Source organism: Monodelphis domestica, chromosome 2, assembly GCF_027887165.1.
Source record: "Monodelphis domestica isolate mMonDom1 chromosome 2, mMonDom1.pri, whole genome shotgun sequence".
Lineage (NCBI taxonomy): Eukaryota > Metazoa > Chordata > Mammalia > Didelphimorphia > Didelphidae > Monodelphis > Monodelphis domestica.
Genome location: NC_077228.1, coordinates 473,414,861 through 473,441,256, shown reverse-complemented (window position 1 = coordinate 473,441,256; position 26,396 = coordinate 473,414,861).

Sequence of the window (26,396 nt, the reverse complement as noted above, 5' to 3'; positions counted from 1 at the left end):
AGTGTGTTAGCCGCTAAGTTGTGTGAGATCCTTATGGGAGCCCCCTTATATCTGAAGCTCTTCTTCTTGGCTTCTTGTAGGATTTTCTCCTTTACTTGGAAGCTCTTGAATTTGGCAATTACATTCCTAGGGGTTGTCTTTTGGGGATTTAGTATAGAAGGTGTTCTATGAACCCTATCTATTTCTATTTTGCCCCCTTGCTCCAGAAGGTGAGGGCAATTTTCTTTTATAATCTCCTGTAGAATAATATCGAGTTTATTGTTTATCTCTGGTTTTTCTGGGAGACCGATAATTCAGAGATTTTCTCTTCTCCCTCTGTTTTCCAGATCTGTGATCTTCTCAGTGAGATATTTTATGTTTTCTTCTAATTCATTAATTTTTTGGGTTTGCTTTATTGATTCTTGCTGTTTTATCATCTCACTTTCTTCGAGGTGCTTAATTCTGGTCATTAGGGACTGGTTTTGCTTTTCAGCCTTGTCTGCCCTTCTATTGGATGCTTTGAGTTCTTTTTCCAATTGAGCATTCTTATCTGTCAGACAGCTGATCTCTTTCTCCCATTTTTCTTTCCAGGTTTCTATCTTTTGGATAAGTTCCAGTTTGAGATCTTCCAGAGCTTGTTGATAGTTTCCATTTTGGGAGGCGCATTCTGAATTTTTTTGGATTTCCTCCTCATTCTCCTCTTTTCCTTGGGTACTTCCACCATAAAAGTTTTCAATAGTCACTTTTTTCCCTTTCTTCCTGGAGGCTTGGGTTTGGGCCATGTGATCCATCCCTTTGGTGGTTTTATTCCCCTTTCCTTTTTGGTCTGGGATGTTGGTTATATGGGCGGTTTTTCTGTGAATTTAGGTTGCTTCAGACTAGTTCTTCCCAGCCTCCGAGGTTTCTTAGAGCTCTGGGTCCCTGATCACAGCCACACTGCCCAGGTGTTCAGCTCCACCCAGATAATCAAAGCGTGGTCCACCCCTGGTGTTTAGCTCTGTGGAGATGTTCAGCGCAGCTGCCCCAAGTACAGCTCAGCTGAAGAGCTGGATTCTCCAGTGAAACTGCCCTGAGACGTTTTTTCCTGGCAGTCCCCAGATCCCAAGGACCCTGGAGTGCCCCCCCTCCCAACAGAGATATTCCCCACTCACTCGCTGTCCCGGTGAGGGCTCAGGTAGCTCACTCTGGTTTAGTGGGGGAGGTGGGGTGGGGGAAGGGCAGCTCAGTTCACTTTTCTGTGCAAGCTTTTCCTCCTTATTATAGTGTGGAAATGTTCAAACCCCACATACCTTCACCTCTGTGGAGTACTGGGAGTACTGGGGTGTCCTTCTGTTCCTCCCAAGGTGATTTTTATGCTTCTTTGATGTAGTCTATTTGGGTGCAGGGGAGAGGAAGCGTGTGGCATCTAGATTGCAGCCATGATTACCCGGAAGTCCTCGATCCAACCATTCTGGAGGGCAATTTGGAACTATTTCCAAAGGGCGATAAAAGAATGTCTGCCCTTTGATCCAGCCATAGCACTGCTGGGTCTATACCCCAAAGAGATAATGGAGAAAAAGACTTGTACAAGAATATTCATAGCTGCGCTCTTTGTGGTGGCCAAAAATTGGAAAACAAGGGGATGCCCATCAATTGGGGAATGGCTGAACAAATTGTGGTATATGTTGGTGATGGAATACTACTGTGCAAAAAGGAATAACAAAGTGCAGGAATTCCATGGAGAGTGGATCGACCTCCAGGAAGTGATGCAGAGCGAGAGGAGCAGAACCAGGAGCACATTGTACACAGAGACTAATACACTGTGGTATAATCGAACATAATGGACTTCTCCATTAGTGGCGGTGTAATGACCCTGAACAATCTGCAGGGATCTAGGAGAAAAAACACTATTCATAAGCAGAGGACAAACTGTGGGAGTAAGAACACCAAGGAAAAGCAACTGCCTTACTACAGCGGTTGAGGGGACATGACAGAAAAGAGACTCTAAATGAACACTCTAATGCAAATATTAACAACATGGAAATGGGTTTGAATCAAGAACATATGTGATACTTGGTGGAATCATGCGTTGGCTATGGGGATTTGGTGGGAGGAAAAGAAAATTATCTTTGTCTTTAATGAATAATGCTAGGAAAGGAATTAATAAAATATTATTAAAAAAAGAATTTAATAGCATAAGGGCATTTAGGTGACTAAGTGGTTAGACAGCCAGTCTTGGAGAAAAGACCTTCAGAAACTTCCCAAATGTGTGACCCTGTCCAAGTCATGTATATGTTTCTAATATTTCACATGATTGATTGCTGAGTACTTAAATTTAGATGGGCTTAGATTTGGTTGACATTAAAAGACAAACCTCTGCTGTTATTTCTTGCGTTTAAGCTCACAGACAGGTTTTAGGGTCCTTTGGAATATCAAAGTTCTACACGTGCATTCTTAAGATAAGACTGGTGCCAGCTTTCTGGAAAGGAGAAGTCTTGCCCCAGATAACTGGTGATCTATTGTGTTATCATCGGTCCTTTTGGCTTTGCCATTAAATGGTTAAAACTTTTGAAAAAAAAAAAGACAATAGTCATCCTCTGTTACCGAGACTACTACTATATCAAACCCAAATCATGTTCTCATCAAATTCCATCCATTCCTAGTTCTTCCCTCCAGGACCAAGCAGAACAATTCAAATGACTTCTCTTCCACTTTAAAGCTCTTCAAATGATACTTGCAAAAAGCTATCATGCCTTCTGCTTTTGTCTCTTTTCTAAAGTAAACATCTCCTTTTCCTTCATTCAACCAACCTTGTAAATCACTACCTTGAGCCCCTTCGCCATTTTTGAATATACTCCAGCTTAAGAACACCCTCACTAAAATGGGGTACTCAAACCTGTCAGTCAGTTAATCATTTAATAAGTGCCTACTGTATGCTAAGCATTGTCTTAAATGCTGGAGTTACAAAGAAAGCAAAAAGCAGTCCTTGCCCTCAAAGAACTCACAATTTAATGGTGGTGGGGGACAAATGTGTGCAAATAAGTTATTTAGAGGATAAATAGGAAATAACCAATGGAAGGAATGTACTAGAATAAGAGATATTGGGAAAAGCTTCCTGTAGAAGGTTAGATTTTAGCTGGAACTTTAAGGAAGGAAAAGAAGCCAAGAGGTAGGAAAAAAGAGGAAAGAATTCTAGGCATGAAGGACAGCCAGAGTTAGGAGATGGAGTCTCTTGTTCAATAGATAGCAAGTAAGCCAGTGTCACTGGATCAGAGTATGTACTCCAGATGGGGTTTAAGGAAGGATGAGTACACTGAAACTCTTGCCTCCTTCCTTCTAGCACTATACCTTTCAATGTAGCCCTTTGATGGCATTAGCTTTTTTGGCCATTATATCACTCCTCTTGTACTTAACTTGCAATCTACAAGAACCTGACATCTTTTTACAGATTAACTGTTTTCTAGATATACTTCACTAGTCTTGTAGGACCATTTCATAATATTTCAAAAGTCACTAATGATGGGCCCCCAGACATCTCCATCAATTCATTAAGTCCCTTAGAATATAGATCCTCTGAGCATGGTGATTTAAAGTCATCAAATACAGTCAGATTTTTCTCCTTTTTACTTTACTTCTCTTGAATTTCAACTCTATTATTCTCTTCTCTATAGTTCAAAATCATTTTCCTTGGAAAAAATTGCAAAAGTGAAAGAGTAATGCTGTTTTCTCATTGTTCATTATCACTGACCCATCCTTCATTAGCATCAGCCTTCCTCTATCTTTGATATGATTCTTTCTTCTAATACTAAGAATGATAATTTTTAAAAACCATTTTCATTTTCCTTAGTATTCTTTACCACTATCAACTTATTCATTCCTGTCATTTAAGTCACACTTTTATATTCATCATCAATTTTTACTGTTGTTTCCATCTTATTTGTGTCTTTCTAAAATCTCAATTGGTCAGTGAGTCTTACCTGCTTAGGCCCTAACTACATATCCTTTTAAACTAAATTTGTATGGACCAATAAATCATTCTGTTCTTTTAAAGGAAACATTCTGTTAAATCCTGGGATTCCAATTACGTTAAATTCATCCCTGTAAAATTGAGAAGGGAAAATATTATTTGAGAGAGAAACACTAGGACATGATAATCAGTGACTACACAAAAATAACATGGTGGCAGGACTGGGACTACACCTAAAACAGACCTTATCCTTCCCAAGTTCAGTCCTCTGTGCCCTAGATTGCATTTCCTTCTATAACTAGAAGACATGAAAAGCCAATAATAAAAAAAGAAACAACACTATCCAGAAATAAAGAAGAAACTTTTTAAATACAATTGCAGATTGAAGTGCTCCATCCTTCACTTCATTTCCTTCAAGAGATTTTATTGTGTATATGATGTGTGTCTTTAGTTACAACGTGGAGAATAAGGGAATTTTTATTGCATGAAGGTTCTGATATAAATTGAATGACATTATTAAATTCCTCAGTGAGATAGGGGAGGGAGGGAAAGAATCTAAATCACAAAATTTCAGAAAATAATTGTTAAAATTTCTTCCAATAAAGCAGCTGAAGCAGTCTCTGTGAAGTACTAAGAATTTTGTCAGACATCTAAGACTTCAATGTCTTTAACTGCATCCGGGGCCAAAGTCATCCTTACTTTTGTCTTGCCAGTGGTCTGGAAGATACTAACAAAATATCAATGCTCAAACTTTTTATCTTGACATTAAAAATTTCCCCTCTAGCTCTGGCCTCCTCTTAGAGCTTTACTTGTCATTACCTCTTTTTTTTTAAACCCTTACCTTCCATCTTGGAATCAATATTGTGTAAATACTATGGTAAGGGCTAGGTAATGAAGGTCAAATGACTTGCTCAGGGTCACACAGCTAGTAAGTGTTTGAGGACAGTTTCAAACCCAGGACCTCCCATCTCTGGGCCTAGTTCTCAATACACTGAGCCCTCTACCTGCCCTCTGTCATTACCTCTTAAATATACTCTGTACTAAGGTAAACCAAACTCATCAAAATTCCCCAAAATATCCATTAATTTTTCTGAATCCATGTCATTATTTATTCTGGCCTCTTTGCCTGTATTTCCTGTTCCTTATTTCCACTTATTAGAAATGAATTCATTTTACTCTTCCACCAAAGCATTTTTTGAGTCATCTAGTCAGAAATGTTTCTTCCCACTCTGAACTCCCTTAAAGCTTCACTTTCACTTCTGTTGCATTTTTTTAAATTCCATTCTACATTTGAGAGGCATCATTGCTACACATATATTCTCATATATTCTCTTTTTCTAGATTGCAAACTTCTTGGGGTCTGTGGCTATGTCATAGCTTTCTAACTTCCATTTGGAATGCAGTCTTTTAAGAAAGCAAGTGCTCAGGGAAGATGGTATTTTTCTAATGGATGAATAAATAAACTTCATTACATTGGCTAGTCAGTGTTCATTCCACAGTCAGTATTGATAAACTCAGTCTCCATCTCCTTGATTAATTGGTTCATCTTAATCTATGAAGTTCTTTAAGTTGTCCATAATTCCAGTTATATCCATTTCACTTTGAGATTGAAAAAAGTTCTATAGGTATAAATATAAATAACCTCAATCACTAATTAAATTACATTCCTTAAAAATTGATAGAGATTAAAAGGGCAAAATGATAATAAAACATGTCTGGAAACAGGTACACTTCCTATCTATACAAGACTTCTTTTTTTCTATGATTATTCAGGTTAAAAATATGTCTGTGTTAAGTATGTCCATAGCTGACTACCCTGCCTTCTTCCTTCCTCTGGGGTGGTAGAAAGGGAATCTCTCTCTCTCTCTCTCTCTCTCTCTCCCTCTCTCTCTCTCTCTCTCTCTTTCTCTCTTTCTCTCTCTCTCTGTATTTCTCTCTCTCTTTCTCCCACATATGCACATATATATAAATACATATATACTTATATACTTATATGCATACATACATATATACACAACATTTATATATTTGTTCAAATATTCAGTATATAGAATGAACTTTTGCACTTCGTTTTCATCTCTCATTATAATAACTCAGTAATACTTTCTTAGTTTCTTAAATAAATTAATGAATGAACTCTATTTGTCTGTTCTGTAGATCCCAAATGCAATACCCAGAATTTCATAATGTTGGGATTGGAAGGAACCTATGAGTCAAATATTTGGGAAATTATCTTCTCTAAAACATTTCTGATTTCTGGTGATTTTACATTATATTTACATGTATTTTTTAAAGAAAACTGCATCAAACTAAAAAAAATTAAAAATCATATAACTGAAGACTGGATTAAAATTAAATATCAGCTACTTATTAAATGGGGAAATTTTGGTGAGTTGTTGCTTTATAATAAAAAGTATGCTGTTGAACATTGAAGTAATAGGAGTCTGAGGCTGGTGTGGTGATGAGATTGAAGAAAACTGAAAGGATACTCAACAGGAGACAAAAGGCAACTTTGTCAATGCTATTTGAGAACACCAATCACAAGAACTCACAGAAAGACTATACTTATTGTCTCCTGTTTGGGTGAATAAAGATTTGTGTTAGGTCTTAAGACCAATGAAGACTCACAGAATGTCTGTTTCCTTCACTGTTTCCTTTGAGATAAGAGGGGGAAAAACATGAAGAGGAAAGGCATTATACAGTATCTAAGTTGGATAGGAAGAAATTCTGAGATTTAATTGGATAACAAAATCTAGGTGAGTGAAGAAATTGGCCAGAGCAGCTCACCTTGCACAAAGTGGCAGTGATAAATTGGTCAAATCACTGTGACAGGGAAAGACAGTATGTTGGTAAGAGAATAGCTGACTATTCTGCTTTGAAATGACCAGTCTGAGGAGCTTTTTGATCCTGACTTTTTTTTTATTTTGGTTTATTGTCCTACAAAATACATATCCATATTGGTCATCATTGTAAGAGCACACTCACACAGAACCAAAATCCATAAATGCACTGATATGAAAGACAACACAAACAATTCTTTGTCTGGTGGTAGATAGCATTCCCTGTCATGTCTTTTAGGATTGTCCCAGATCATTCCATTGCTGAGAGTAGCCAAGTTTTCACAGTTGATCATTGTACAATAGTGTCCCCAGTTCTGCTTATTTCATTCAGCATCAATTCCTTCACGTCTTTCCACTTTTTATGCATCCTCTAGCTTATTATTTCTTATAGTACGATAGTATTCCATCATCAACATGTGCCACAATTTGCTGTCATTCTCCAGTTGATAGACATCCTACCAGTCCAAATTATTTACTACAAAAGAGTTGCTATAAATATTTTTGTATAAGTAGGTTGTGTGAGGTAAAATATTTCCTCCTGTGACACCCCAATGATGAGGTGTCATATCTAAAGCCTGACACTGAAGTCTCCTGGTATCCCTTGGTATTGGCATGGGCATTCCAAGTATTGTCACAGAAGGGCAGACAGCATGATGTTTGAAAGCCATTGGCTGAGGACATGTTTTTTATTCCTGAAAGGGAAGAAGGGAAGGCCAGTTGCTCTCTTGGCTTTCTTATCTATGACTGGGCACTTTGTTCTGCTTCCTTAGTTGATTGCAGTCATCCAGGAAAATGAAGTATCAGATTTAATAGGTTGAAATCTAACTTTCTTCTCTCTCTCTCTCTCTCTCTCTCTCTCTCTCTCTCTCTCTCTCTCTCTCTCTCTCTCTCTCTCTCTCTCTCTCTCTCTCTCTCTTTTTCTCTCTCTCCTAATAGTTGCTTATATATCTAGTAATGTAGTCCCTAGATCAATTTTTATTTGTTACAAGGTCTTTTCCCCTTTTTTATTCCCTTTTTTATTATAATTTTGAGATACAAACACAGTAGTGGTATTACCAGATCAAGGGTTAGCCCTTTGGGCATAGTTCCAAATTGCTTTCCAGAATGATTGGATTCATTTACAACTCTACCAACAATGCAGTAGTGTCCTAATTTCGTCACAATACAGCCATACTTTTACCTCTTTCCTTCAGTCATATTGGCCAATGTGAAGTTTGGATTTGGCTATCTCCTGATTTTAACAATGAAGATACTTAGCTCTTCCTTTATAGTGAAACTAGACTTGTAATCCACAATCTATTTTTGGATTTTAATCTACAAAAAGGTGATAACTCAGTATTTTAAGTACATCTATCCATTTTAACCTCAAAAACGTGTTAAGTAACTACAAAAGGTGAACTTACCAAAACAGGTGTTAAGTAACCCAAAAAAATATAATCTAACCAAAGAAGGTGAGAACAAAAGAGTTGGCAGTCCTGGAAAAAAGTTTCTGCTGTGATTGGTAGACCTGAAATTTGGGGGAGGTGACACAAGAGAAAAAGATTATTTAAAAGAGCTAAGTACCTTCATTGTTAAAATCAGGAGATTACAATTCTATATTTCCAATAAAGGAACCTAATTCCTTGGAGAGGGAGGAGCCATGTGAGGGAGGGAGAGAACATACATTGCAAAATGACAGAAAATAGATATTAAAAATTCTATCAACATATGATCTGGGGGAAAATATCAAAGTATGGGAACTGGGCAGATAAGTAGCACAGATTACCAGACCTGGAGTCAGGGGAAACTGGGTAAAAATCTGGTCTCAGAAACTTTCCTGGTTGTGTGACTCTGGACAAGTCACTTAACTTTGATTGCCTAGTTCTTGCTGCTCTTATGTCTTGGAATGGATAGTAAGAGAGAAGAGAAAGGTTTTAAAAAGGAAAATAAAACATAGGAGTAAGCACACAGCTCTGCTTGACTTCATTAGTAACTGGTAAAACTGAAGAACATTTTCCATTATCCAAAATCCATTCAAGTATAATTTTATGAAACTGGATTAAAGAACTAATAAACTTCTCAAGGCAATCAAAATTTTGCCATGGTCTTCTACATTATTTCACAACTGATTAGATCTACAACCATTATATACAGACTTCTGTTCTGCTCCTGACATTTCTACTAAGAGATGTTAAACAGCAAACACCATATTGATGATTTCTTGGACCTTTCTTAAGTCATACTAGTTCTCATTTATCTGTCTATTTTTCATGTGAAGGATTGGCCAAATAAAGACGATCCTTACAAGAAGCACCAGTGACTAAGAGAAAAGTCCTTCCCTTGTGACTGTCATAGGACAACTTATTTCCTTTTTCTTTGTAGAAATGGACAATTGAGGCATCCTTGATCTCTCTAAAATCTTCCTACTCCTTTGCTCCACTGCTGTCAACTTTATAGAGGCTCAATTTTCCTTCTAAGCTAGCAACAATTTTTTTCACAATGGGGAAGTATTTTAATCTTTTAACATTAAGTCTTCTAGTAATTGTTTTGCCATAGGACTACTGCTTTTATTGAATGTGAATATTAAACTTGAAGAGGATAAGTCTATCACAGGCACAACACTATGTGCCACACACCACCTTCACTGTCACCTTCTGTTATCTCTTCTTACAATGACATAGTCTATTAAGTGCCAATGTTTGCTTCAAGGATGCATCCATACAGTTTCATTGAATTTAGGTAAACAGAAGACACTGTTGATGATATGAATGCCATGAAATGCACAAGCCTTCAGTAATGACAGTTAATGTTACTTTTTCCATCTGCATTGCTACCAACAACTACCTTCCATGTCTGATAATCTGTGCCTACTCTGGTGTTAAACTCACTCAGAAAATTAGAAACTTCTCCCCTGTTGGAGCATGAATGATGAGGATCTCCAGTTCTTCATAAAATTTTTCTCTGGCCTCTTCTGAGTTAATCATGGTAGAATCATACACACTAATGATGGTACTGTGTCACTTTCTTGTAAGTGGCAATCATCTTGTCATGAGCCTGTCATTCATTTATTTTGGGATGCATAAAACCTTGTTGCCTAGATTAGATTTCATTGCGAAATTTAGCTGAGTTTGGTAAGTTGGCATTTCATTTACAATCTTTGTTTCATATTGGGTTGCTATGTGAATAAAACACCTGCTGAGTTTTCTCATGGAAGCTGTTTGTTTTTACTTGAGTTTCTATTGTCGATAAGAATGTACACATTCCATTCACCAATGATGGGTGGAATCAACTTAGAAAAAGTTTTTGTATATATTTTTTTAAACCCAGGTGAAAGGTAATAATGGACTCCAAAGGTGGATAAATAGCCTTAAAAGTTTTGGGAAGTGATCATACCAGAATTACTAGTCTTCTGTGAATACCCCATATAATCCATAACACATAGAAGTGTTATAATAAGACATATGAACTAATACAAAGAAAAATAAACTAAAACAGCAAAGCAATATGGACAATGGTAATAATGCTTATTAAAAGAATATCAACAATAAAATTAAAACTGAATCCTAAGAAAAATAATAATGAATCCCAAAGAAGAAATATGAGAAATTACTTTCTCCAAAAAACATTTTAAGGTAGAGAAATATTAATACATAACACTACATGTAATATCCCAATTTTTGGGTGTGTGTTGGGAAATTAGCTCAATTTACCCTCCCTTTCTTATTGATTGAGAAATGCCAAGTTATAATAATGAAATATATGAATAAAATACATTAAAATCAATTTGCAAATAACCTCAATATTTTCATAATTCTACTTCTTTTGTCACTCATAATACTAGGGATAGTGATAGTATGGTAATTCCTCAATATATGCCTTTTGACTTATTACTTTCTGTGTTTTACACATTTGGTTAATCTTTAAGAAGCTGTCAACCAAAAAGAACTGACACCTAAAAGAATGTGTATTGAATAGCAATTCCTTAAGGCATGTATGCCAACAAAAAAAGAAAATGCTCTCAGTAGTTTTACAATCTCAAGGTGCAAGTCACCAAATATTTCCCCATTTCATCCCAAAGAACAAGATACACTTGAAATAGTCCCCAGAGAAATGATAAAGTTTAATAACAGAACCAATTACATGAGAGAGAAAAAAGCCAGAAAAGCTTTGTTTTGCCCTTAAAAGGGTTAGTAGATATTGAATGCATGATCTATCATAGCCTTTTGTGATCTAGTGTGTTTTCTGTTAATCCATACAAATCAGTTATTAATTTTTGTTAAATGAAGATAATTAACATAATATAGTGTATTTCTGCTCTGGAAAAAATAACAATGGAGTTGAATGTATTTTTAACAGTAAATGGGCAGTGAGAGCCCCTGTGGAGTGCAAGGACAGCTGGCATGACAGCACTTGACATCCTGTGTGTAATTGGTTTTGAATGCTTGACAGATTTTTATAATGGTACAGAGGCCCTCAGACTGGCAGGTAACTGTTGGGAATAGATTGAGTAGTAGTGGGGCCATTTTCATATAACTCTTACTTGAGAATCCTTTAGACACACTTGACATCAAAGATGTATTCTCTTTTAAGTTGACTACCTGTCAACTGGTACACCCTGTTTCATCAAATTCTAGGAAAAAAAAAACAATACTTAAACCATAAACACATTATTTAATTAGCTTCATGTTGTTTCCCCCTTTTTCTCCTCAGAAAAAGTATAAAGTTGAGTTTTACATTGGAATTAAGATTGTAATGACTAGGTAACCAGGGACATAAACATAAACCTTTTGGGTCCAAAATTATGTTTATTGGCAAAACCCAACCTTGGGATCACTTGTGAAACTGGTGTAGAAATCAATTCAAATGCCAGAATAGTAAAACCAAGATATGACCCGTATATTGCATCTGTAGGAAGAGGGATTCTTAATCAATGAATGTTCTCAGAAAGGAAATATAATTTTGACTAAATCACAATTATAATGTGATTATAATGTATATTGGGAAATTAAGTCATATCAGTCTAGTTTTAGGAACAATACTGAATGTACTTGAAATGATGATAAATGATGACAGAGATGATGCTAAAATATTATTTTGCTTCTCTTTTTTTCTTCCAAGAAGAATCATCTTTTTACTGGAAAGGATAAAACAAATAGGACAAATAGGGAGTTGATGCCCACACAATAAGAGAGGATCTCACTCTTCTTTATAAGATTCTCCACTTTGCTTCTGTTGCTTTCCCAGGTTTCAACTCCAAAGAACAAAATTACCCTTCCAGATTAAGTTCATCACCTCTAATCTTGCTTCTGGGCTGCTACTTCAAATTTTGATTGAAACTATCTCCTTTAGCAGTCTCTCACCTCTGATTGGAGGACTGGAAGGTGAAAAATCAAACTCTTTCCAACGCCTTTCTCTACAGATTGCAAAAACGAAACTATCAGTTTATTCTACTTTGCATTTGCTGCTTTTCTTGATTTCAACTCCAAGGAATAAGCTATCTACTGGTGCCCTTCAACTCACTCTGTGCTTTTCATCTCCTTTGGTTAATTGTCTCCCCTTATAATTGTAAACTCCTTGAGGGAAGATACTGTCTTTCTTTGTGTCTTTATATCTCTACTGTATAGCATAGTATCTGGAACATACCAGGTTCCTAATAAATGTTTATTGGATCGAATTGTATAAGATCAAGTCAGATGGCATACATGGAAATTTTCTCTGTATATTGAAACAATTGGGACGTTTGATTTTTTATTTGTTTATTGGTGGTTGTTTTACTTTGGGTTTTTTGGAGGGTAAAATAGTCAATTACCTTTGAAATATTATAAAGAACCAAAGAGGTTCTAAGGGAGGAAGAAAGGCAAATATTTTCTCAATTTTCAAAATAAGAGAGGCACAATGGAATTTATAAAGTATAGATCATAGAGCTTAACTGATACTAGAAAAAATTCTGCAGTACAGCATTAAAGAATGGTTTGATAATATGTAGAAAAAGAAACAAAGACCACAAAAGAAACAAGATAGAAAGAAACAATAGCTTCATCTAGAATAGGTCATAAGAATCAACCCCAAGTAGATAAGTGACTATGCTCAGACTAGCATCTCTGGTGTGAGGCCTTGTCAAGCCCTTTTAAGGGTTGCTCATCTAGCTTTAGGATCCACTTTTTATTCAGTTCTCACCTGTAGCTCTAGGACCCCAGTAAAACCATCTCTGCAGATGCAGATAACACATGTTGAGAGTAACTGTTTGGCCTCAAATCCCTCAGTGATACAGAGAAATGCTGATCCCAAGTACATGAAGACTTTCCATCATGGAATGGATAGATGAGAACAATTTGTTCCAACCCTCATTAAAGTGTCTAAGGCAGGTGCTATGGAGTACTTAGAGCTTTGTCAGATATCAAAGATACCAGTCATCCACTATATACTAGTCTAACATCAGTCAGCTTGACTTTGGTCCTGCCACTGGACTTTGATGACTGAAAAGCAGAATGAGAATGATGACTTTGTTCTGCCTCACTTAAATCCAATCCATATACAAATCAAGGTATCACCTCATGATGTCATTGGTCCTCTTAGAAAATGAATGTTAAGGGACCAAAGCAAAGAGAGTGGAGAAGGTACACTTACTTACCTGCTTTCTATTAAGTTATCCTCCAAAAAGGTATGATGTAATGCCTCAAAACAAATTCTGAAGTACCAAAATCCACAAAAAACAAAAACAAAATGAAATTACCACCCCAAAACAATGTAGAAGGCCTGCATAATCGATCTAGTACACCATGGTGGAGGTGGAGTTCAGTGTACCAGGGCAGTTCCCACCAAGGAAACAGGTCTTGGGTACAACTGGAGCATCACCAAAGGCTTCTGGAATGCTCAGCCACAGATAGAAAGGATATTGGACAACTGCTCAGAAAGAAATTAAAGGAGTCCTTTTGTTGGCTTTGGTTGCAAGACTCTTATTGCACTGGCCATGCAGAACCAGGTCACAGTCATAGGGCACAGTTGAAAGGTAAGGAGGAACACCAGTACTTGCAGTCACAGTGGATGAGGGGTCCTAGTCATAGTTCAAAGGGAGAACAGGATGCTTGGGGTTACTGACAGACCAGAGCACAGGCCTGAAGAGTACATCTCTCCTTATATCATGCCACTGTGAAAAAAACTAAAAGCAGATAGATCTCCATTAAAAACTCCAAAAAGAGCTGCAGAAAGAGTCTGAAACTTGTAACAGTGCATCATTCTCCACAGATGGCCAAACTTGGATAGTTTTCTTAAAAGCTAAAAAAAAGGAGAGAAAAAGGCAGAAAAACAAGCAAACAACAACAAAATGAAACTCAAAATAGAAAGTTATTTAGGTGACAGGATAGACTCAAACTCAGAAGAAGATAGCAAAATTAGTACAGCCATATCCAAAGCTTCCAACAAAAATATTAATTGTTCTCAAGCCTAAAATGAATTAATGGAGGAGCTCAGAGGATTTTAAAAATCAAATAAAAGGGAGAAAAAAATTGGGATAAGAAATGAAAGTGACAAAGGAAAATCAGAAAAAGAGAGTCAACAACTTGGTAAAAGAGGCATATAAAATACTGAAGAACTTAGTATTTTAAAAAATAGAATAGAGCAGTTGGTAAAACAGACACAAAAATCCAAAGAACTCCTTTCAAAGCTTAATTGATCAAATAAACGAAAATATACAAAATGCACATAAAAAGAAAAATTGTTGAAAGATAGAATTGGCCCTTTGGAAAAAAGGTACAAAAATTCACTGAGGAATAGAACTCTTTTTAAAAAATATTATCTTTATTCCAATAACAAATTTCACATTTTTTTCCAAAGTTACCATTCATGCTCTCTTTCTTCTCTCTTTTCTCCCCCCTGCCAGAGTTGACAAGCAATTCCATGGGTTATACATGTATTATAACTTAGAATATATTCCATATTATTCATTTTTGTAGGTGAGTAATCTTATAAAACCAAAACCCAAATCATATACCCAAGTAAACAAATGACAAATGATATGTTTTCATCTGCATTTCTACTCCAACAGTTCTTTCTCTACAGGTGGATAGCATTTTTTAGAATATAATTTTCTTTTCCTTTTTTTTAATTTAGAATACTTTTCCATGGTTACATGATTCATGATCTCCCTCACCCTGCTCCTTCCTCCCCCCTTCCCAAATCCAATAGGCAGTTCCACTAGGTTATACATGCATCATTGTTCAAAACCTGTTTCCATGTTATTCATATCTGCAGTAGAGTGATCCTTTAACATAAAAAACCCAATCATATCCCTAATACACTATGTGATTGATCACATATTTTTCTATTGCATTTCCATTTCCACAGTTCTTTCTCTGGATGTAGATAGCATTCTTTTTCATAAATTATCTTGAGCCATTATCTTGAGCCATTGTTTTGCAGCTAGTAGAAGTCTATTACATTTGATTGTGCCACAATGTATTAGACTCTGTGTACAATGTTCTACTAGTTCTGTTCCTTTTGCTCTGCATCAATTCTGGGTGTCATTCCAGTTCACATGGAATTCCTCCAGTCCTTTATGGAATAGAACTCTTTATAGAGTAGAAGAGACCAAATAGATAAGAAGATACAAAAGCTCACTGAAGAAAGTCATGACTTAAAAATTAGAATTGGGCAAGTGGAAGTTACTTATTTCATGAGACTTCAGTAAATAATAAAAGTAAAAAGAATGGAAAAAATCAAGAAAATGTGATATATCTCATTGGAAAAATGACTGACTTGAAAAATCCAGGAGAGATAATTTAAGAATTGTTAGACTATTGAAATGCCCTGATCAAAGAAAGAACTTAGAGATAATCTTTCAAAATATCATCAAAGAAAATTTCCCTGACATTTTAGAGACAGAGGACAAAATAGAAATTCAAAGAATCCACTAATTACTTCCTAAAAGAGATCCCAGAAATATAACTTTCTGGAATGCTATAGCCAAATTTCAAAATTCCTAGGTCAAGAGCAACCAAAAAGAAACAATTCAAATATCATGAATTGTTTTAATTAAAATAGTTGTCTGCCATAAACTTTGGCATTTAAAAGAGTTGGGGTCATAAACTGTAAGAGTTAAAATGGTTGAGGTTGTAAACTATAGTGAGTTAAAATAGTTGAAGATATAAGTTCTGATAGATATAAGAGTGGGTGAATAAATTTTGACCGCAGAATATATGTTTCACTACAGTGTCTTGGTTTTAAATCAAATATAAGGTGGTCGCCAGGGAAATATTCCCAATTATGAATAAACCCAAGTCAACTGGGTTTTATAGAGAATTTAATTAATACTACAATGAGGAATCAAAGAAAGAGAGAAAGAGAAAAAGGAAATAAGTATGAAGGGCCTTAAGCCAACATGGCCTAGTCCTGAGTCTTAATAGAGAGATCAGTCAGTCTTTTATCACTTACCAAAAGGTCTGTCTAAGCAAGGATTCTAGTGACAGAGGCTCCTTAGAGAGAGTTCCAGCCAGAGTCCTCCTCAAAGAACCTTCCAGCCAGAGACTGTTTCAAAGGGCCTCTCTCAAGAGCCTCCAGAGGGACAGAGTCCCCTCAGAGGAGCTCCAGCGAGACCTCCTTAGAGATTGTCCTCCAAGAGCTTCCCTTCTCCAGAGCCTCTCTCAAGAGAGATTCTCCAGAAGGATTTTTCAAAAGGATTCTGCTTTTTCTTATATAGAGGGTTTTCTCCTATGTCACCTCCCCTAAGTCCTTACATCTACCAATCACAGTAGACATTTTCCAAAGGACAACCCATTCTAAAATCACTGCTGGGTCGACTAATCCCTTTGGTAATTTTGAACCAGAAAAAAAAAACTTCTGAATAAGTTTTCACCTCTTTGCTCCTGGCAAGTTTACAAGTTGCCTGACCTTTAATAGGTACTTAGCACCCTATTGTATAAATTCTAAAAATAGACATGGCTTAAAGAACTTTTTGCCTCATTATAAGTATGGGTTAAAGTACTTTCATTGTTTAGCAAGGAGTTCTCTCCCCCAAAGCAGTCCCAAGTACGGGTGGAGCAGAGGTCCTCCCATTTCTGATCCAAGTAGAGTTCTCACATCCAAATGTGGAATGTTCCCAGTAGGGAATTGTTCCAATTGAGAATTTCCAGATGGGGAAATTTTTAACATTCACAAGTCTGAGAAATTTCAAGATTCACATAATCCACTTTAAAGATAATACAAGACTTAGTAGTTTCTATCTTAAAGAATTAGAGGGTCTAAAATACTATATTCTAGAAGTTAAAGGAGTCAGGATTTCAACTAAGAATCACTTACCTGGCAATGAGTATAGTCCTTTAGAGGAAAAAAGTGGATATTCAACAAAATAGAAGATTTTCAAATATTCCTAATGAAATGACCAGATATGAATGGAAAATTTGACTGCCAAATACATGACTCAAGATGATCATAAAAAAATAAATGAAAAGCAGGAGGAGCTCAGGAAAATCTGGAAAAACTTACATAAACTGAAGCATAGAGAAATAAGCAGGAGAACATTATACACAGTATCAAGAATACTGTACAATGAACAACTGTGAATAACTGATAATCTCAGAAGGGATCCAGAACTATCCCAAAGAACTCAAGATAAGAAATACCATCTGCTTCTAGAGAAAAATAACTAAGACTTGGAAGTCAGATGAAAGCAAACTTTTTTCACTTCCCTTATTTTTTTATTTGAGTTTCATTACACAAAAAAATTAAAATGGGAAAATGTTTTATATGATTGTACATGTAAAATCTATATGAGATGGTTTATCATCTCAATGGGGATGGGAGGGAGGGAGGTAATTTGAGGCAATATTCTTTTTTAAATGTTGAAACAATTGGGGAAAAAACTAAATTAAATTAAACAGTGAACATTAAACAACAACCACAATATCAAAAGAATTTCAAACTTTCATTATCTGGAAATAGTACAAGGTACCTTTGATGGGTAGTGGATTCTTCCATACTAGAGACTTCAAATAATTTCCATAAACTGAGTTACCAAAAAATGAAAAAAATATGTCAGGTGCAAACCATTTTATTGATTAAAGAAGTATAGATATATGGAACATAAGCCTATTGTGTGACTAGTTTTTTGAGGGTCAAAGAGGTCTTATATATGATTTTTGAGATAACATGTTAACATTGGAGCATGTGGAGATTGGAGCATCTAAACAAAGATTGGATTATTCGGACAAAATGGTTGGGAACAAAGGATAGGAAGGGCTGTTGGAGATCTCAAATTGGGTCTTCAGGACTCCTTGTTATGAGGAGGTTCCAGCTGTCCAAGGGCTTCTAACTTGCTAGTAGCTGAGATGACAAGATGCCATTAGTGTATCAGGTCTGAGCTGGGGCTACTTCTATTCTGTTCAAACACCTCTAATTTGAAGGTAATTTCATCATTTCCTAAATAAAAAGGAAGCTCCATCAAAATAAGAGGATTAGGAATATTATTAAAAATTCAAATTTCAGACATGTGAATATCTATTTACTGGGTATATTGAATGTAATCCTTTTCTAGAAATGTTAGACACGATAATTTCTTAAATTTAATCCAACTCTAAAATTCTGTGATGAATTTGATTTTAATGTTTTCTAGAGATCAAGCTCTGAGCCTACATTTTTATGAAATGAACATAGAAATCATATTAATGTATCACATTTCTTATATCTGTCACAGTTCTTACTATATTCTTTGTGTTGTTTAGTTGTACAACTGCTTCCAATTCTTCATGATTCCATGGACCATAGCACACCAATGTTGTACATGGAGTTTTATTCATAAAGATATTGCAGTGGTTTGCCATTTCCTTCTCCAGCTGATTAAGACAAACAAAGTACATATGACTTGACCAGGGTCACACACAATTAATAAATGTGTCTGGTTGGATTTTACTTCAGTTCTTCCTGACTCTAGGCCCAATGCTCTCTCCACTGAACTACCTAGTAGCCTCATTATATTCTTTAGGGATTTGTGATACTTGTAGAATGACTGAATAAATTATTTGGTAATTATATGAATAAAAGTACCAGTTTGAGTATCGCTTAATCTTTAATCCAATGAGATTGTGTAAGGATAGTTTTGTAGGAAAGGGCCAAATATTAAGGACAAAAAGGCAAATTGTATTCAGGACAGGTAGAGGTACATAGCTTCAGAAATAAATATTGAATACAATAAGATACCTTTATGCATTAGACACATTGGGCAAATTTGAAAACATTTTGGACCCAAGTAATTCTAGGATTGGAAAACTTCTAGATTTGCATTTATAAAACTTTTAAAAATTCATTTTTTATTTTGAATATTTTATTAACTAGCTAATCATTGAATCACTGGCTTATATCATTTAGATCAATGAAGAAAATTAAATTTTTAAATAAAATTTATCTATTACACATCTTACGTCAGAGGAGAAAGGTGAAATTCATTGAAAAGAATCTATTTGCTATCCAAGATCATACATATATAGTAAGAGAAAGTACTGAGACTGAACCCAGATAAAATAAACATGAGAGTTAAATTATAGTTTTCAAAATGGTGTATGTGGTAATCCTGTGGTCTAGCCCCTAAATAATTTTAAAGCTTCTATCATTATATTTTTTTAATTAATCAATTCTCATTAGTAATTTTCATTACTAAGTAGAATGAATTGGCATATGTATATTCATCATTAAGTTAATGTATTTGCATATATGGTACATATAAACATACATATGAACATATGTAAACAAGATATATATATATATATATATATAACAAATACACTTTTGCTGTTTTAATCAAATTAACATAAAGGCAATCTTCTTTCTGATATATATATATATATATATATACATATATATATATATATATATATATATATATGTCTTTGGAAAGAGTGTAATAACCTTAGCAAGGAAATAAATGTTAAATATAATAAAAATCTTGTGTTGACTTATCAACTATATTCTCTCATATATACAACCATATATACCACTATATTATATTCTCTAAATTTATGACATTTTGTCCTCACAACAACCCCGCAAGGTAGATTTCATCCTCATTGCCATGAGGAAACTAAGGCAGATAGACATTAAATGACTTGTCCAGAGTTATAAATACTAAGTGTCTGAGATTGGATTTAATTAAGCTCTTATTGACTTCAGGCCCAAGATTACTTGGTATCTCCAATATCAGATTGATATAAATAGTTTAATAAAAAGATTTTAATAAATATATCTTTAAAAAATCAAACACATATACATATATTAATTGGATGGTAGGTAGAAAATTGAAGATTGTTCAGAAGGAACATGATAGATATCTTCATATATTTGAAGGCAGTAATTTTGAAAATAAATAATGTATTTTCTTAACTCTGGAAGACAAAGTAGGGAAAGATCAATGAGTGGAAGTTCCACAGTTGCAAACCTGAGTTTAAAATAAGGGGGGAGCTCCTTAATAATTAGATATATACAAAATTTGAATGAAATACCTAGGAATCTCATATATATGTGTATATATATTTATATATATATAAATATATATATAGAGAGAGAGAGAGAGAAAGAGACAGTCTTGAGGCTTTTAAGGGAAGTCTAAGTACTGCTGTACAGAGATATTACTTTCATGTTTTTGATAAAAATTAGATTAGATAAAATCTGATATTCTTCTAACTATAATTCCTATTATTTGATTTTATGAAAAACAGATATCATAGGCATTTCTTTATTTAAAGAAATATATTTTCTTATAAATTGATTATGGTTATAAAACATTATTTTTGTCTTTATCATTGGCATTCTGAAAAAGACAATATTTCAATTTGTAGTGAATAATATCATTCCCCAACCATTCTCTAAAAACTACAAATGTATTGATTCTGTATTACTTATAATAATAAAAATTGCATAGCTTATAACATAAATTTGTTTTCTTTATGTGATCCCATACAATTTCATTTTAGTGTCTGTGAATTATTTTTTGTATGAAAAATGTGTCATTCCATGGTGATATAACATTACCAACCTGGCTAGAATGCTGGAAGAGAAGGTTTAATGAATATAAAAACAAACCAAAAAAAATCTATTTCAGTTCAACAATTCATTATTACAGAAAGTGAATAAAAACTAATCTATTAAAAAAAAAGAATCACATTATTTTGCCATATCATTTAAGCCACAGAAATTGCAAGGAAAGAAATCCCTGCCTCCATTTCAAAGATTAAGTAACTTATGCTAAAGACATTTTGAAGAATTTCATGATTCTACAGTTTCTTTATTATGGTTTGTTACTTGTCCTTTATTTTTTTTTTTACAAAGTTTTCAGGTAAAAGATTCAGAAGTTCATTGGAGTACTCAGAAGTACTCTCAATAGTCCAGGCAATAAGAGTGACTGAAGGCAAGTGATAAATCCCAGAAGCTTCCCCAGCATTCTGTACAGCTTCTCATGAGAACAGGTGTTCTGCGTGCCCTCCCCCAGGTGAAAAAAGATAACATCAGACAACAGTGGGTCCTACAATAATAAGCTACCCCCTTCAACTGTGGGATATGCTGCCATGAGTTCTCAGAGTAGCTGTTATTTTAGACCTGGACTACAACACTGTCAATTCAAATACAAAGGGCATTTATAGTTATACATGCTCAAGGGAAAATGTGTGCTTTAAGATTCTCTTTCTGATTGAAGATGCAACCTTAAAAGCTATCCTGAATCTGGAAGAAAAGTACACACAAGGTCAAAAAATGACAACGAAAGGGAATGCCAGGATAGAAGCATTTATTCAGAAAATGAGAGCTAAAGCACTTTGTCTGCCCTGGCCTCAGCTTGTTTTCTCTATTTTTTTTTTTTCATTATAGCATTTTATACATATGTTGACAATAACGCTAGTCAGCAAAATAGTCATTCATATAATTTAGGAAGCAATGGAGTTAATAACCTTAAAATTGTCTGATGATAGTCTACTTACCCAGGAAGATGGGCATTGTTAAAACCATCCATTGAGCTATAAGGGCAGATGCAGTTGCATTGGAAAACAATATATTTTTTCACACATTTGAAAAACATTCTTCAGGGATCCCTTTCCCATTTTGAATGCAAATGCACTAAGTGGCTCATTGAAAAAATACAGTTATTTGTCCTCTATGAAGGACTTCTTATTTCTTTATCAAATGGGAAGCTAAAAAGAAATAAACAATCATAGTGAGGGTGAGGAGCAGAAGAGGTTCAAAACAAGTAACCTGCATCCTTGCCTTCAGGGACTATAAAAATGCAACTCAGTCATAAACAAAGAGCATACTTCTTTGTGGTTTATGGTAAATGCAAGTTTTAAAAGAAAATGGTGTAACAAACAGGGTTTGGGGAAAAACTAGTTTAATGCCTAGATGGAAATTTTTTTCTCAAGAACAATTCAACCTTGATGAGTAATGTTCATTTCACTCAAGCAGGGTCATTTTTATATTTTAGTAAAGTCAAGACAGGAAGCAGGAAGGTGCTCAGTGAAAAAAACAAAACAAAACAAAACAAACAAACAAAAAAACACTGGGAAGAGAGTCAGGAAGATCTGAGTTCAAGTCTGTCCTCAAACACTAGCTATGTGACCCTGGGTAAATCACCTAACCTCTGTTTGTCCAAATCCACTGGAAGAGGAAATGGCCAAGCACTTCTGTATCTATAGCAAGAAAACCTCATTGACAGTATAGTCTGCAGGGTCATGAAGAGTCAGACATGACTAAACCACTGAATATTCACAAAGCCCAGATAGGAGCATGGGGCTTTTAAAGTTGCTTGTGTGATTTAGGGGAAATGTTTTCCTTTGTCCTCATAAGACCACTTTCATTAGAGGTTTAGATTAGCCTTACAATGGCTAAAGAATATTAGATGTTTTTGTTCCATTGTAATGATGGAGAGTAGAAAAAGAAAAAAAGAACTGTTGGGGGAAATGGGTGTTGAGAGTTCTACAGTTGCATGAGGCAGGAACAACCTTTGGAAACTGGACAAGGACCTCTAGGAAATTCTACTGAGGAGGGGGTCTTGAATGCTGAGTCACAGAAGGAAGTGGAAGTAGGGGCTGTTTCTCTGTGCCATTTTTCAATGCACCTTCGGAGATTTCTGTCTCTGACAGAAATCCTAACATCGCTGGTTCCTATGAACAAACCCTAACTTCTCTAAAGACTTTCATTCCATGAACTATTGAGATACTGGACTCAATTCAGTGAGCAGTGCTCTCTCCCCCTTTCAAACACCCACTCTCCATCGCCACCTACAGGACAAATAGTGACTGACAGGGGCAACTAGTTAGAAATTAGGGTGACCCACAACCCCCTAACCTTTACCTGCTTCTCCTTTACCCCAATTCACAAATAAAATCACATTGAGCAGTCAGATAGTGAATTTAATCTTGTTTATTTAGATCTAGAGAGTAAGCTCATTGACAGATTCCATCTTGCTGCCAGCTTTCAGAGGCTTGTGAATGCCACAAAGTAACACATATCCAGATTGGGGTCCCACATGCCTCTCCTTGTAGAGAAGACTTTTCTGCTGCCCTTGAGGGCCAGCAAGCCTTCACCAAGGGGAAATCTCCATTGTGTCTCCTCTCAAGTAATCAGGGAACTCTGGGAGGGGGTAGTGAGGAAGCCATTTCATCAACCCTTTCTTCCCTGCCTTCAACCCTTATTTCTCTATCTAAGGAACAAGAGTCCCCAAAAATTACAGTATGGTCATTTGATTTGTAAGTAACCTAGGTTAGAGCTCCTCCTCTGATATATACTGACTGTGTGAAACTGGGAAAAATATTCAGCTTCTCATTAACCCTGGGCAATGAGTGACTAAGTGGATAAAATCCTGTGAATGAGTGGTGTTAAGATTAAAATTTAGTTTCTCTGCTAAAAGTATTATATTTTTAGAGGTTTATTAATGATTAAGAAATAAAGAAAATACAAAAAAGGAAAAGGATGTGCAACCTACCTTTTGCCTGCTAGGTAGAGAGCCACATGTGCCCAGAAGCCAAGTGAGAGTCTGAAGTAGGGGGAGAGACAGCTTAAATATCCCTCTCTGCTCCTGGTGGTCCAGGTGAGGACCTCACCTGGGATCATGGGGAACTCTGGGAGGTACCAAGGACTCCTGGGAATTGAAGTCCGGGGTTCAAATCTCCATTTTACATTGGTTAAGAAGACTTGCATATATTTATTTCTTAAAAAAGATGAGCTTTTTAATAACTACTTTTATCAACCTGTTAAGTAAGTCATGCAGTTACAAAAGTATTAGAAAAAAAACACATGAAATTTCTGTGATGTTTTTTCCTTAAAAAAGGGGGGGGATGGAGAATTCTTTTCAGTGTATAAATAATATCTGGCACTTCATTGGGACTCTAGAAAAAAGGGCTTCCCCAAATAACCCCAAAGAAATAAACTTGTCCAAAACAAAACAACCAGATTTGATCCAATTTTGTGTCAAGGTACACTTTGTTAGGCTTCATTACATTCAGAATGTGAGGTCTCTAAATAAAGAGAAAATACAAAGACTTCCAAAGACTAAGTCATTGACCAATGTTTAGAGCCATCAGAGGGTCCAAAAGACAAGGTCAAAACTGTTTCTTGTTAGACTTCATATTTTAATTAACTTTTCAATGAGGCACCATAATATCTAATAATCTGATCAGATCTCAAAGCAAAACACGCCCCCCCCAACAAAAACTTTTAATTTTTTTTTTAAATGAAGAGGTGACTAAGTCCGTTGGACCACACCAGGACTACATTTAGCAAAGTTCAGAATATTTTTAAATGTTAAAAGAAAAACAAGCCCCATTCAGCTGTTGAGTTATAAAGATGAAAATCCTCTATTATTAGGAACTGGATTTTAATTTTTGTTGGATAACTATACACAGGTGATAAACTATAAATGATTATGTTCTTTTCAGATTATAAAAATACTAACTTCTTTCATCCACATTTAATGGCATCTCACTGCTTTGAGTAGAATACTTGCATTTATGAAGGAGAAGATAATGGATAATTAGATAGTGCTTTAAAAATTAAAAGGAAGACCAACCATTTCTATAGGATTACCAGAAGCAACCCCAGTAATCCATGCTGCAAGACCAAGGTAAGCTATTTGGCTACCATTGTAGTTTAGCGGATTATTTGAGCAATACCTATCTGGATAAAGAATGCCTTTATACAATATTAAAGATATTAATTCATTTATTTTCTAAATATATTAATCATTATAATTAAATGTATATCTTTTGACACATTATTTCATGCCTTATAATAACACTGTGTGCTAGGACCTATAACAATTACCATATCTATTTTACACAAGAAAAACAGAGACTCTGAAAAGTTAAGGAAAATGCTTGTGGTCATACATAGACCTAGTAATTGTCTGAGGGAGGATTTAATTCAAGGTCTTTTTGATATCAGTTCCAAAATTCAATCCTTTGAGCTTTCGGCACCACATATTAATAACAGCCTGTTAGCACATAAATGAGAGGGAGCATGACAGAACAGATAAAGAGCCAGCCTTGGAGTTAGGACCTAGATACTGTCTCTGACACATACTGGTTGTGTGACCCTGAACAAGTCTCTTAACCACTAAGTATAACAGGCAAAGAGACTATATATGCTTTGTAAATCTTAAAATGCTATGTAAGTGCCATCTCTTACTATAAGTTGCAAAGAAGGTACCAAAAAGTACATCATTGGATATTTCTTATAAAAATGTTAATACCTCTCTTCCCTTCCTCCTAAATTGTATGCAATCTATGCAAGATGGATTTTCAAAACCACTTTGGAGAACCTACTATTTTTAAGGAACTTCTATAGGTGTTGTAAAGAATAAAATCAATCAATAGATGAATGAAATAATAAATATAAAATAAAAGATTAAATGGATGGATAAATGAATAAATAAATGAATTGGCAAATGAATGATTTAAGGGTTATGACAATCTCTAAGGAGATGTGATGAAAGGCCTCATTCAATATATTAAAAAAATTTAAGTGCTATAAGAGTATCCTAAAAAATGCATGGTGAAAGGAAAAATCACTTATATTGCAGATGATAAGATCATCTTACATGAGATAAAAATGAGTACAAGTGCCCCACTCACTTAAATAAACAAAACTTGGAGTCAGAAGGTAGCAATAAAGAAAGGCAGTTGTTTATTTCTTTCATGAAAGGGGCACATCAATGATGGGCTAAGAAGTGCTGACTGACAATGAGCAAGCAGGCACTATATATATATAAGTTCCCAACTCCAGGCTCCTCCCACTGCACTTGTCAGGCCCCCTACCTGAACCTTGACACCTTGACTCACAATCCAAAACACATGTCCTTCTAATTCAGTTCAGGTGAGTTAAGGAAAGCAATTGTGTTGTTAATTGCCCTTTCTGTCTCTCCTTTGAAAGTTTGCCTCAGTCTTCAGTCAACAAACTAGCCTTTCACATCCCTTTCTCAACTGGGGGTGTTAACCAAGTTTGGCCTTGAGAATAAAGTGGGATGTAAGCTGAGTACTCATTCTGAGAATAGTGCACTCAATTTTCTCTCACTCAGTCCCCCCTTTTTTATTTTCAGAAATGTTATTCTCACTTGCCTCAGTTTCCCCCTCTAGGTCTTGCTGCCAGGATGGTTGTACAATATAAATAATACAAATCAAGACTTAAAA